This window comes from Toxorhynchites rutilus, chromosome 1 (genome assembly GCF_029784135.1).
Source record: "Toxorhynchites rutilus septentrionalis strain SRP chromosome 1, ASM2978413v1, whole genome shotgun sequence".
In the NCBI taxonomy this organism is placed as follows: Eukaryota; Metazoa; Arthropoda; class Insecta; order Diptera; family Culicidae; genus Toxorhynchites; species Toxorhynchites rutilus.
The window spans coordinates 49,885,770-49,899,772 of NC_073744.1; the positions used below are offsets into that span (position 1 = coordinate 49,885,770).

The 14,003-nt window shown below is 37.2% G+C and overlaps 1 long non-coding RNA gene across 1 annotated transcript; it reads left to right on the plus strand.

Moving 5' to 3' along the window:
- The first annotated feature begins 11,068 nt into the window (after positions 1 to 11,068).
- Positions 11,069 to 11,849, plus strand: LOC129762469 (uncharacterized). Its single transcript, XR_008740636.1, has 2 exons — positions 11,069 to 11,207; positions 11,269 to 11,849. It is a non-coding gene; the product is annotated as an uncharacterized LOC129762469 (long non-coding RNA).
- The last annotated feature ends 2,154 nt before the right edge of the window (positions 11,850 to 14,003 follow it).

Sequence of the window (14,003 nt, forward strand, 5' to 3'; positions counted from 1 at the left end):
ATTTCGTAAAAAATCGTGTTGAAATTATAAGTGAAGGTTCGGATTGTTTTTCATCTGCAGGGAAATATGGAGGAACAGGTGAACGTCGTCCACATGGTCCGTTCTCATCAGAGTTGAGGTTCATGTGTGTATGGGGCTCAATTAGTCGATGAGAAAAACGAGTAAAATAGTCTTAATTAAACAGAGTGGCAAAATGTTTTACGCCAATGTTTTGGAAAAGATGCAGTTGGGATTAGCGTTGTTTAGAGCAAAAAATATCCAATTGTTGATGTATATTTTATAGCAGTTTACACATCACGTTTGTTGTAATTGCATAATTTGTTTTTCTACGGACAGACATGCTGAAAAACAAACTAGGAGCCAAAAGCATAGGGAATTGGCTACGAAATGACTGGTTTAGTTATTTGTTTCGTCATATGATAAACAGCTTCATGTACTGTGTGATTATGTCAGACTCTTCATTGTCACAGACCTGATGAATTTGGCAGTGTTCATTTCAATATCAGAAAAAGCTATTTTAAAGAAAGGTAGAGAATGTTGGTCATGTAATTATCTTCATTCGTAACTATTGGATGATTTATGATTTCTGACGTAGAACTACGTCACTGTGAACGAATTCTCATGATTCGCATATCATTCGAATCGGAAATTCTCTAAGATTTGTTTGTATATTGCTATACATTACAGTTCGCTAATCTCTAAACGGTTTAAATTCATGAAAACTGGAAGAACTTCCTTTTTTCCCATACATTTGTTCTGCCGACTTGTGTGCTAACCCTACCCATATTTCGAATGCTTATAACTCGAACATTTCTTAGCAGATCGGAAAGATGTTTGCATCAATTGATAGGAAATATTTCTACGCGTCTATCACAATTAATAAAATAGTTTTTTTCATGAGATGAGCAATTGAAGAACTGTAAAATGTCAAGCGTTTTTAAAACGCCCTAACTGCCAATTTTTGATTTGGCACGATTAACGGTTTCCCCAACATAGACTTTAAAATCGATGTACCTGTGGAAATCCGCTCTGCAAATGTACATGCATGTCGGGGGTATTTTTGTTGCAAGTATTGAATTTTTAATTTTTGCCAAGTTTGAAAACCAGTTTTCACCACCAGAAATGAAATTTTCAAAACGTAATAAACGTTAACTTAAATACAGATGGTAGTGTCCGATAAATGACCGCACTATTCACATAGGACTACAACATTATTCTCAGTTCAATTATTCTCACCAAATAACCTCATTTCATTCGTTTGTTCCTGATTTCCGATATTTTTTTAAATGAATCAGAGGATAAACTCTTTAGTAGCTTTTCAATTTTTTGTTCTAGTACTTCTATACTCCATCTGAAGCGTTACGAATTTGTCTTTAGCAAACAGTCGCTTTACGTAATCAGCCAATTATTTACACAATTCTGCTTGGAAATGGGTCCGCTCCTGGTGTCACTGGATTCCTCCGCTTTGAGAAATCCCACAACAATAGCGATTCTATGAACGGGCGAAATAGGAATGTGTTGAGTTTGGTGTGTTCAGACAAAAAGAGCGATAACGATAGAAAAAGAGAGATAAATGAGAACAATAGAAACTGTCAAAATTTTGAAGAAAATAAGCAAAATAAAATGCAGGCCGACCTGTTTTGGTACGAGAGATAGAACTGCACAAAAAAACGCAAAATACGACCGGATTGTTGACGTAGAACTACGATGTTATTTTATATAAGTCGCATATTTTTAACTTCGGCTATTATTTTATAATACTGTGAAACTTTAGAAATAACTGTTTAGTAGAATGGTATTATCGCCCTGAAATGTTTTTTTTTGTCGTAGAATCAGTTGACGATAATTGTAGCATTGCTTCATTATGATCAAGATTAGCACAAATGCAATCTTTCCTATCTCCCTTCCTTGTTTATATTCATCATCACGGCTGCATAATTTGCACCACCAAACAATTTTGCGCTCTTTTCAACAGAAGTCCTTTCTGTTAATATTGCCGGTCTAGGTTAGCTTACCTCTCATCCTTTGTGGAGAGAGTTTTGCTACTGTCATGCGAAATCAAATCACCGACAAAACTCCAGAACATTTATTTTCTTTGCTCAATCCAAAACGAAGACATTTGATGACGCAAAACGAGGAAGGACAAGCGATGTTCATTGCTTTGAAAACAGAACGAGACTTAAAGTTTGCCTCAGCGAAATCCACTGTTTATACTCTAGGCAAATATTCCCCTTCGTTCTTCTTCTTTTTCTTTCAATCTTAAGACGCATCCACATTACGCCAATCGGCCTTGGCCGCCCGGTAAAGCCGACTAAATGTGGACGTACCGCCCGGGCTTGCCGACGTGCCGAAAAACAAATCGAATCAAACCGAACCCAACCCGAAACAAGTGGGTCCGGATCGAATGAAGCCTAACGAAAACAAAACGAAGTAAATTAGCGTTGACGACTTTGTGCTTCGTTTGTTCGTGACGGCTCCATGCATCCGATGGGGATTCGGCTTCGTGCACTCGATGGGGCGTCCACATTACATAACGAACCGAATATGCCGCCTGGTACAGGGCGATCGGCATTATTCGGCATGCTGTGAACGCGCCTTCACGATTTGCCTTTCGTTACTCGTCGATAAGTTGCTCGTTATTGACAGCTCTGTTCGGGAAAGCACACAAATCGACGGAACAATTGTATGGGAAAATGCAAACGCTTATAGTTTTCATGAATTTTAACCACTTATACACCAGTGGATTGTATTGTATAGCATATCAAACAAATCTTAGGGAATTTCCGATTCGTTTGGTATGTAAATCGCCTAAATTCGTTCACGTCAAGAATAATTATCAGCGTTAACTTTATTTCATAAAAACGTAACCTGTTTTCTGATTTGGCACCCTTAATGAAAGATGTAGTGTATTTATTTCTCGTTACCACATCCACGTTTTTTCATTAAGCCCACGTTTGTGGGTCCAATCGCAAAACTGTTCATTGATTGATCTTCCAATCTACCCTTATAAATTACCTTTTACTGTAAAATTCCTAGTACTTCTAGCAAAACTCGTCAACCACTTGCAAATAATATGTTTCTTCGTTACATGGAATAAATGTTTGATACAGAAAATATGATAGAATAAAAAAGAGCTCTAAATCGGACAATTCCTTTTTCGAGTTTTGCTCTTATCAACACATTCGGCGGTCCATATTTATTTATGTAGATAGAAGATTATATAGGAGTGCGTTTTATCACATTAAAATCCATTTCCACATTCGAACGAAGATCATTTTCGTTACCGCAAACATCAAATGGACTAACAACGCTTGTCAATATGTAACTGTAGAACATATGCGAATTGAATTTTTCGAACTTTTCCTTTTTGTTTTCAGAGATTTCCGGAAATTTCCAATTGTCATGTTTGGATGGAATATGTTTGGTTGAAATATGTGTGTTATTTTTATGAGACCCCTCTCCATTCCAGAGGAGGGAGGGGTGTCATATCATAATAGAAACATTTATGTTACCCAAAAATCCTCACATCCCAAATTTGGCTCAATTTGCTTGATTATTTCTCGAGTTATGCAGAAGTTTGTGTTTCATTTCTATGGCAGCCTCCCTTTAGAGAGAGGGGATTACTCGAGAATTAATGAAGCAAATGAAACTAAATTAGGCAAATGGAGGTTTTAGGGTGCAATAAATGTTTCTATGGTGGTTAGACACTCCACCCGCTCTCTAAGGGGGGGGGGGGGGGGGGGTAGCTGCCATACAAATGAAACGCAAATTTCTGCATTACTCGAGAATTAATCAAGCAAACGAAAACATATTTGGCAAGTGAAGGCTTTAGGATGCAATAAATATTTTTACACTGGTTAGATACTCCTCCTCCCCTCGCTTAGGGGGGCCTGCCCTTAAATGGAACACCATTTTTTGTATTACTCGAGAACTAATCAAGTAAACGAAATCAAATTAGGTATATTGAGGTTCTAAGGCGCAATAAATGTTTTCACGGTGGTTAGACACTCATCCTCCTCTCTAAGGTGGGCTGCCATACAAATGAAGCATACATTTCCGCATAATTTAAGAACTAATCATGCAAACGGAACTAAATTGGGTATATGGAGGTTATAGGGAGCAATGAATGTTTTTATTGTGGTTTGACACTCCTTTCTCCTCTCTAAAGGGGAGGAGAGAGGTTGCTGAACAATTCGAGAACTAATCAAGCAAATGGAATTAAACTTAGCATATACAGGTTTTAGGGATCGATAAGCGTTTCTATGGTGGTTCGACACTCCTCCCCCCTCTCTAAGAGGGGGCTGCCATACAAATGAAACACACATTTCTGCATAAATCGAGAACTAATCAAGCAAACGAAACCAAATTTGACATGTGGAGGTTTTAGGATGCAATAAATGTTTCTATGGTGGTTCGACACACCTCTTCCCTTTCTTGGGGTGGGCTGTCACATAAATGAAACACAAAGGGCCCGGCCGGGTAAGGGAGTAAAAAGTGCCCCCAAACCAAATCACTAACTGTATGACAAATATTGTATAGGATATTAAATAAGAAATTTTGACGGTTTTTTTGAACCCCTATGTGATTTAACATAGGATCTAAAGTGAAAAACGTACTTTTTCGTTTATTTCACGTCATCCTCAAAAGCATCGAGATAAAAATTTGAAAAAAATACTGAATGTGCATCTTACTACGGTGTATCAAAAAAAAAAAAATCAAAACAAAAATTTCATCAAAAATTTAAGTACTAAAAACATACTGAAATTTTGGAAAAAAAATTTTGGGATATAGAAATTCAGTAGTACTCTAATTCATATTTAAATGGGTTCCTACGGTTTTTCTAGATATGTTTGATTTTTTCAGATTTTTTTCAGTGTTGCGCGGTACAAAAAAAATATGTTTTAATGTTTCCAAAGAGTCTGGCTGAGTAAGGGAGTAAAAAGTGCCCCCAAACCAAATCACCAGCTGTATGGAAAATATTGTATAGGATACATAATAAAACATGTTGGCTGTAGTTCCATATATTTGAGTCCTTCTATGGTACACCATAGGATCTATGGTGAAAAATGCACCTTTTCGTTCTTTTTTCACGCCCTTTCAATAGCTTTGAGACAAAAATATGAAAAAATACTGAAAGTACGTCTTTCTAAGGTGTATCGATAAATATCTTCAAACTAGTTTTTCATCAAAAATCTAATAATAAAATAAAATTTAAATACGCAGTACAAAAAAAAATTATATATTTTTTGGCATTTCAAAATTTTGAATAAAAATATTACTTTGAGACCCACTTCTGCTCTAATTTTTATTTAGATGCGTTCGTATGTGTCTTTTTTTCTACATGTGGCGTAATTTTTCCTGAATTTTCTTGCATTGCGAGACACAAAAAAAATTTTCTTCATCGTCTGCATTATTATTTTTATTTTATTTTTTATAATCGTTTATTTTTACTGGCTCAGTTACATAAGTTTAAAGGAGCCAAACTCCTCACTGCATTGTTGCAAGTATATATAAACATTTTTCCTTAATTCTAATGTTAGTAATGTAGAAAACCGATTACTCGCGGTCTACTCGAGTTTAGAAGGGTGAGATATTTTCTTCAGGAAAAGGAAGCGATTTAAGGATATGTTGACAATGTTCACACTCACATCCACACTTACATTCATCACACTCAATTCTTAAGCTTATCTTAATTTTTAATTTTAAATTCTTAATCTTATATCTAATATGTATTCACTTTTCACCTTATTCTATTGTTAGTAAGAAGGGATTTGATTTCTCGCGAAGGAAAAGGAGAATATAAGGAATTTTTATTTTCTTGAAATCGATCATTTTATTGTATTCGTGGTTTTCAATTGAAAGATTAAAATATAAAAAATAAAAATAATTTGGATTTTTTAAAGTGTTCTTCTCATTAATCCGAACGATCTTTCCACAAGGACTTTATTTTTTCTCACAGAGCACTATCGTACTGCTGACTCTTATGTATTTGGTAAACCATCTAAATCCAATGTAAAGATAATCCCATATATTTGAGAATACGAGCAAAAAAAATCTATGTACAGCACAATGCTCTAAATATACCGACAAAATTTAGACATATGAAAAACAAAATTTTAAAAATATTAGAGCAGTAATGGGTCTCTAGAATCCAAAATATATTAAAGTAAGATGCATATTCAGTATTTTTCTTCAAATTTTTATCTCGAAGCTTTTGAGGATAACGTGAAATGAACGAAAAAGTACGTTTTTCACAATAGATCGTATGTTAAACCACAATAGGGGTTCAAATAAACCGTCAAAATTTCTTATTTAATATCCTATATAATATTTGCCATACATTGATTTGGTGATTTGGTTTGGGGGCACTTTTTACTCCTTTACCCGGCCAGGCCCTTTCTGCATAACTCGAAAACTAATCAAGCAAATGAAGCCAAATTTGGAAGCATGAAGATTCTAGGGGGCACAAAACGTTTCTATGGTGAGTAGATAAACCTCCCCCCTCTCTAAGGAGAGAAGAGGGGAGGGGTCTGTCTTTATTCTATCATAATTTCTGTATCAAACATTTATTCCATGTAATGGAGAAACATGTTATTTGCAAGTGGTTGAAAAATATTGAACGAGAATTGTATCTAAAAATAATCTGATATTATAATGATGAGTTTTGGTAGAAGTACTAGGAATTTATAGTAAAAGCTAAATTCAACGGGGTCGATTAGAAGATCAATCAATGAACAGTTCTGCGATTGGACTCATGAACTTGCGCTTAGTAAGAAAACGTGAATGTTTGAAGGTATTGATAACAAAAAACAAACTTTGGGTGAGACGAAGTTTGCCGGGGCATCTAGTATTTCAATAAAAATGAACCGCAACAAGGTTTAACATGTTATATATAACGGAAACCAGAATAGCTAATATAACTATGAGGATATTGGTAAGCCTCTAATGAACTGCGAGTAATTGTATCACTAACGTAAAATACAACTTCATATAGTCAATGCAAAATAAATGCAACGTTCATAAACTCACAATCTTCAGCGCAATTCACAAATAAATATTGTAATTGACATGGCTACCGTTTGGCGTATAGTATCTCGTTAGAAGCCGAGCGAAGTCAATCTGCTGACACATCGTGAACCAAGGCAAGTAAAATCGTGTTTTAAAACAAAATTGAAACGTGCCTCGCCAAAAATGTGAACACTTCTTGGATATTTTTCCACCGCCGCCACCAGTGGAAGGCTCCAAAGTGAGATGTGAAAACACAATCTTTCGGCTGATGCTGTTGTTTTCATATCCAGACTATCTCGAAATACCAACGTATATTGTTGTCATTCCAAGTTAATTTCAGCTACCCTCCGGCGGTGGAATGCTTTCGATGCACACTGCGATGCATGTCAAGATTGTGAAGTTCCGGTCTCGGCTGAGACAAGCGATCGATGTCAGTTGTCGCTTTCAACAGAACGAGTAACTCCATTTTGGTGGGACCCCGTAAGCTACAATGAGGCAACCGGTAGTAAGGATGTTATATCTTAAGTAGCAGATGACAGATTATACTATGCTTCGGAAACTAAAGAGATACCGATGATTGGAAGGCACGGGTGCGATTTGCTTGATTAGCATCTATCATAGATAGATAGAGCAAACAAGAATACATGTCATCCTTTTCGAACATGTTGAAAATGTTTTCACTTTTACTACACTTTTATTACAATCATGAACCACACCAACCAACATCAAATATTATATGGGTTATACAAATTAGGGGATCGGCTAAGAACCATTCTCTCCTATTTATCAGTTTTGCCTTACGATTCAATCAAGTGTGGAATGGAACCTGTGGAATTCCACGCCATAGCCCGGAATCAACCAACAAACGTATCGTCAGTCATTGAGAAGCACGTCTTACCGGTCGACACGGTCGTCGTCGACCGTGTGAAAGAGACGGAGTGATGGCGGCACGCTCTGTGCTCGACAAAACGGGTTGTCGCTAACGCAGTCGACTACAGCTTGTCGATTGAAAGCAGTGTAACATATGCTTTGACCATTAAGCTGCAGTAACACTATTTGTGCAGTAAGCGCATACCACACAAAACCGATAGTTCCACTTGTCATCTAGTGGTTCTCCTGAAACATATGAAACATATTTTTCTCGTATCGAAACCATAACTCAGCGGAAATATCTTTTTTTTTCATATTCATCGATGTGGTTTTGCTGTATCTGTTTTAAATAGTCTATCGGTTCTAGTTTTACCCTCCGGGGTCGGGCGGCCATATTATGCTTGTCCAGCACGGGATCAAGATTGGGACCAATTACATATCGCGCAGTTTCAGTGCAATAAAAATGGCTCGTAAAAAGCGCACCACATTCGAGGGCGCGCACCGTAATGCCGCGCCATTTGAATTAGCGCAAATGCCACGCGCGTCCAACTGTGAGCCGTGGAGCGATTGCCAAATGGTATCATTTATTGGATACTTGCCAAGCGAAAGATTAGCTTCAACAAAACGACCACAACGGTTTTATAGAGCTTGTCAGAGCGCAAATCTGTTCCGCCAAGCGACCAGGGTGATGATTAGTTGATTCAAAAAGATTTCATAATCGATAATAGCTAAGATACTTATCACAGCCCGGCAAACCTGATCTGGATCTTGTTTGCATATTAATTGGGAATCCACGCCAATCATGTGGGGCTACACATTCGGCCTTAAAGACAAACCAATATCCCGATTTGATCTTGAAGAATGTTCTAAACGACGGTCGGACAGTACGCGACCATTCCTAATTTGGTTCAATTCATAACAAGGCGAGCCCTTTGGCCAGCATCGGGGCGCGCGTGTTGAATGCGTGGTTCGATATGGATCAGCAGTGGCAAAAAGGCAGACTGAAACGAGTTCTGATTTGGTCGTGCCAGTAAGCGGCTTGTTTGATATATCTCTTGGAATCAAACACACATACACCTTTTAATTTTAATATTTGTAATTACCTAATGCGAAGGCACGCTCGAGAATCAGATAGCTGCAGAGCAACAGGTTCAGTGGACGCAAGGAGGGCGGCTTCGCCTTGACACCATTGGTCTTTTTTTCGACGCCTTGTGTCGACGGATTCCGTGCGCAGAGATCAATCCAGCTCGATACGGGAATTAAAAGTGCTGTAAATATGTACACTTCGAACAGTTCAAGAACTTAAATTATCGCTTGTCCGAAGTGTTGTTCTACCATTTTCACCTGCAGGGCGTTTCACTGTTGTAACACGCCGTTTAGTGGAACAATTTACTTTCGAAACCAGAATCGGACGCGTTTCTCGAATCCGCTCGAAGAATATGGCATCATATTTTTACATCGTAGAGGTTAAGGTGCTGCAATCGTCCATTAGGGAATACTCGCAAGCTACATGCTTTCAGAACTCAATTTACGCCTTTCGTAAATGTTAAACAATATTCAGATCGAATCCTCCGGCACGGAAACATGTGACCGGCTGCCTTCATTAGGTCCATTAAAAGAGATCTTCACGGTGTGGTACGATCCCCCTAGCAACGATAATGGCCACAGCGGCGAGGCCGTTCGGTTCTAGAGGCGTTTCCCATGTCGTAAAGTATATGACACAAAGCTTCACTTCGTTCGCCGCTGATCTAGAAAACTCGGTGCAAGACCTTGATTTTAACACCTTTTCAGAAATGGCGGCGCGAATGGTTCGTTCACTTGGTTTGCTTGCTTCAAAAGTATCCGAACGGCACTTATTGATGATTGTTTTGGCTGCTGTTAGTCGTGTGGTACCGGTTTCAACACCTCCAGCTACCGGGGTGTTCTCGAACTCTTTGGGATAAGAATACCGGTGGAGTAGACATTTACCTATTCTGTAGAAGGTTGGTGTTTCGAAGAGAGGTATCAACTGGATGTCGCTTGAAAAAAGCATGACACCGATCAGGACTTCTTGCAAGTGAAATTGTTGTGACGTAGGATTACGTCTTTCGGGAACATATTGGGGTACAAATTAAAAATCGAAAATCGAGCACATCGTGAAAATTGTCCAATTTCAAACGATTATTGCTCAGTCATTTCATGATGGATTGATAAAATTTTTGCGTCAATCGATTTCGGCACTCCATAACATTTTTTTATATTGAAGAAATAATATATGTCATGAAACTAACTATCGAACAATTGAAAAATCTTAACCCCTATCCTAACGGCAATATCTACTTCTGATTGGTCGAAATTGACGACACATGCGGCGGGTCCCTAAAGCCGGGTTCAGACGGTGCGAGTAAGCATACGAGTCGGTCTAGTCAGTTACTGCAGTACAGCTACTCACACCGTGTGAACACATCATGCCAGTTAGTGTCATGTGTGATTCGGCGTGCGAGCTACTTCAAATTTTTTTGAATTTACTCGCACTCGCATCCCTCAAAACGTCAAAAACAGAATTTAGCGCTCGAATCAGGGATGCCAAATCTTTACATTGTCTTTACATGTCTCTATTTTTAAGATATTTGAAAATATGCGAAGATTATTATAGACTTGAAAATTATTGAAAAAACAAATAAAACCCTCATAGTTTCTAAGCGGAATCGTTGTTATTAAACGGTTTTATTTAGCTTGCCCTGTAATCTGTTTGTATGTTTGTAACATGTCCCACATTAGTAGAAATTTGACCCCCTTCTTGTTGACCGATTGATCTGAAATTTGGAACACACCTTTATCTCTGTAGTCATTACAAAACTGCGTATTTCATTATCTTGTAAATCCAAGATAGAGGCCGCTACAAAATGGCGGATCCCTTTCTTCCTCAAAACCTCATCAATGTGGGTTTTCCAAAACCCCATCAATATGGGTATCAAATGAAAGGGCTTGACTAGCAGAATACAGTTATTTAAGAAAAATGCAAATCCAAGATGGCTGCCACTACTAAATGGCGGACTACATAGTTTCCCAAAACTTCATTAATATGGGTGTTGGGGGGAAGCAAACTACGCCACTGATGACTTGATCTGAACCTGCGCATCCGGACGGTGCCACTCCATGACGCACCCAGACAATCATTGACAGCTAGCTGTCATCACTGTCATTCTGAAAACTTCTCTCGTACCACACATTCTTTGCTAATCACAAAAAAGGAGTAGAGATAGAACCCAAAATAAAGTTGAATTCCCAAATTGTTAAATAATTGAATCATCCTGTCGTGCTTTGAATTTAAAACGAGGAGATCAAATGTAGGTAAAACCTAATAATGTAAAGTTCTTGTTTAATTATTGTTTCTCTTAATAAATACAGCTTTGAGCTCGCTATACATTGATAAAAACGCGTGCTGAATAGAACCTCCGAAACCCCCGTAACAATGGGTATCAAATGAAAGGGATTGACTAGCAGAACACGGTTATTTATGAAAAATGCAAATCCATCAAAATTCTACCAAATGGCGGACTACATATTATGTCAAAACACCATTAATATGGGTATCAAATGAAAGGGCTTGAATAGTAGATCACAGTAGATCATGAAAAATTAAAATCCAAGATGGCCGCAATCACAAAATAGCAATATACTTTATTAAACGGTTTTATTTAGCTTGAACTGTTCGTATGTATGTATGTATGTCTGTAGGATTGTCCCACAGTAATAGAAATTTGACCAATAGGAACTGACCGGATAGGAACTGCTGTCATTTTAAAACTGCTTATCTTGAAAAATCCAATTTGGCCTCCGCTCAAAATCGCTGATTCCATATCATCTCAAAAAAAAAGGTTGATTGAGATATGTGTATCAAACCAACGAACTTGACTTGGAGAACACACTATGTATTTTCTGCAATCTACTCAATATCGGTATCAAATGAAATTTTTTGACTGATAGAATACAGTACAATGCCTTTATTGTAGAGAAATATTCTAATGAAACAGATAATGTACTAAAAACTAGAAAATAAAATGAGTAAACAAAAACTTTTTAAATTATAAAATCCATTCATTTTCATTATCCACAATTAGTGATTTCATCATATGTCCCACTATTTTATTTTAGTCTTATCAATGCCCTAGACTAATGAAGGAGAGGTGTGATAACTACTAACTGCAACTTGCCTAATTATTTTCTCTAGCTTTTAGTACATTATTATGTTTAATCACAAATAAACCGTTTAACTTAAAAAGTTTTTTTACTCATTTTATTTTGTTTTGCACGCTGGTGGGGCACGTTTTCTTTTTGAGATAGTTTTCTTGGGATTCTAAATATAAAATCATTATCGGGCACAATTTTCGACAATAATCTGAACGATATTCCAGAAGAAAGGTACAACATTTCTAGTTTCACTTATGTAGGTATAGCATCCCTCATGAGTGTATCTTGCGTTGTATTTGTGGAGCAATTAAATCCAACAGTTTTTTCACTTTTTCAGGTGTTATTCTCAACACTGCTCTGTACTCTCGGGGATCATCATCGTAGAGTTACTTCAATATTGTATTTGTTGCTCCTTTTTTTTGCATCCAATTCCTGGACCGAATCCTTTTTTCTTTCTGCTTTTTCCGGATAGTACCTTCAGTTCAAAGAAATTCAGCACAAAGTATTTTTAAACACGGCCAGTGTGTGTTTAGCGATAAAATTGTGTAATGATAAATTCAACTGAAAATCTAAGACGAAAACTGCCAATAAAGAAGTCGATTTCGGATCAATCATCTGACAAATTCGGATCTGATTGCTGTTTCTGACGATTTGATGGACATTTGAAAAACCGCCTGGCATCTCTGGAAAACCTGTGCCGTAGTATCTAGTTTCTTGCCAGCAGCTCACATTGTGTGAACGGACAAGGCGAGTCAACCATTTGTCAAGCGAGTTCACCGGGTCAGTAGCTGCTCATTGTGAAGCCAGCTACTAGCAACGTATAAATGGGCCTTAACAAAGACATCAAAACTATGCTACCTGGGAGAAGTCGGCATTGAAAATACATGAAAGTAGGGAGAGCTTTTGTTCATACCGAAATGTGTTCCCTGACAGATACATCTAAACCACGCTACCTGAGGGAAATAGGCATTGAAAATATATGCAAGTCGGGGCATTTTTATATTGTAAGTGAGGTGAGTGATACGATTAATTCTAGCAAAAAAAAAATTTTAATTTGGAATGTTAATGTTGGTTGCTTCGTGAAATTTCATATCAATGACCGACTGTGTATTGTGAAAAATTTAGCACAACTGTAAGTGTTAAATTATATATGGTAGCAGTTGTGTTAAAAATGACTTGATATATGAAACGATTTATTTAAATTTTCATAAATAAAAATCAAGGTGTGTTCCCGCTCAAGAATGGGTCCTTTGGTTCAAGCTCTCTGTTTTGTTGTGTTTATTTTCACCCAAGGAAAGTTTATACGGCGAGAAAAATTGGAAAAGTGAAGAAATATTAGAAAAAGTGATTTCCCATATGCTCTACATATAGTATTAGGTGTTGTTAGTCCAATTAAAATTCGCATTTGGGTTGAATAAACACTCAGAAAGTAAAAGTTATAAAAGAAAATTTCCTTTTCCATTTCAATTATGTTTTCTCTATATTAAAGTAACATGTTTTTACTGATGAGAAAAATTGATAATTGTGTCCGGTATTAGTAATTATGTTATATTACATTGGTAAGTTTTTAATAACATAGGAGACATCTCGTCTAGGATTTCACCATATCTCGTTCCACTTCGGTATCTTTTATCTGATACGCACCATCCAACGACTGTTTACCATCCTTCTGTCATCATCACTCGGTAAACACTGGTGAAGTGAACAAACAATATCCAACAACCAAACAAAACGGCCCTTTACAGGGTCAAAGAGTTTAACGATGTAATTCTTCAAATATATCCAAAATCAAGCCTAACGTAATCCTACGTCAACTATGCGGTCGTGTCTCAGAAACAACCCTCCTGTGACTTTTTCAGATAACAAACATTCTAGTTTTGAGTTAGTTTTCATTATTTATGTAATTAATTTGAGCGATTGTTATTGAATTGTTTTCGTTATTTGAATATTCG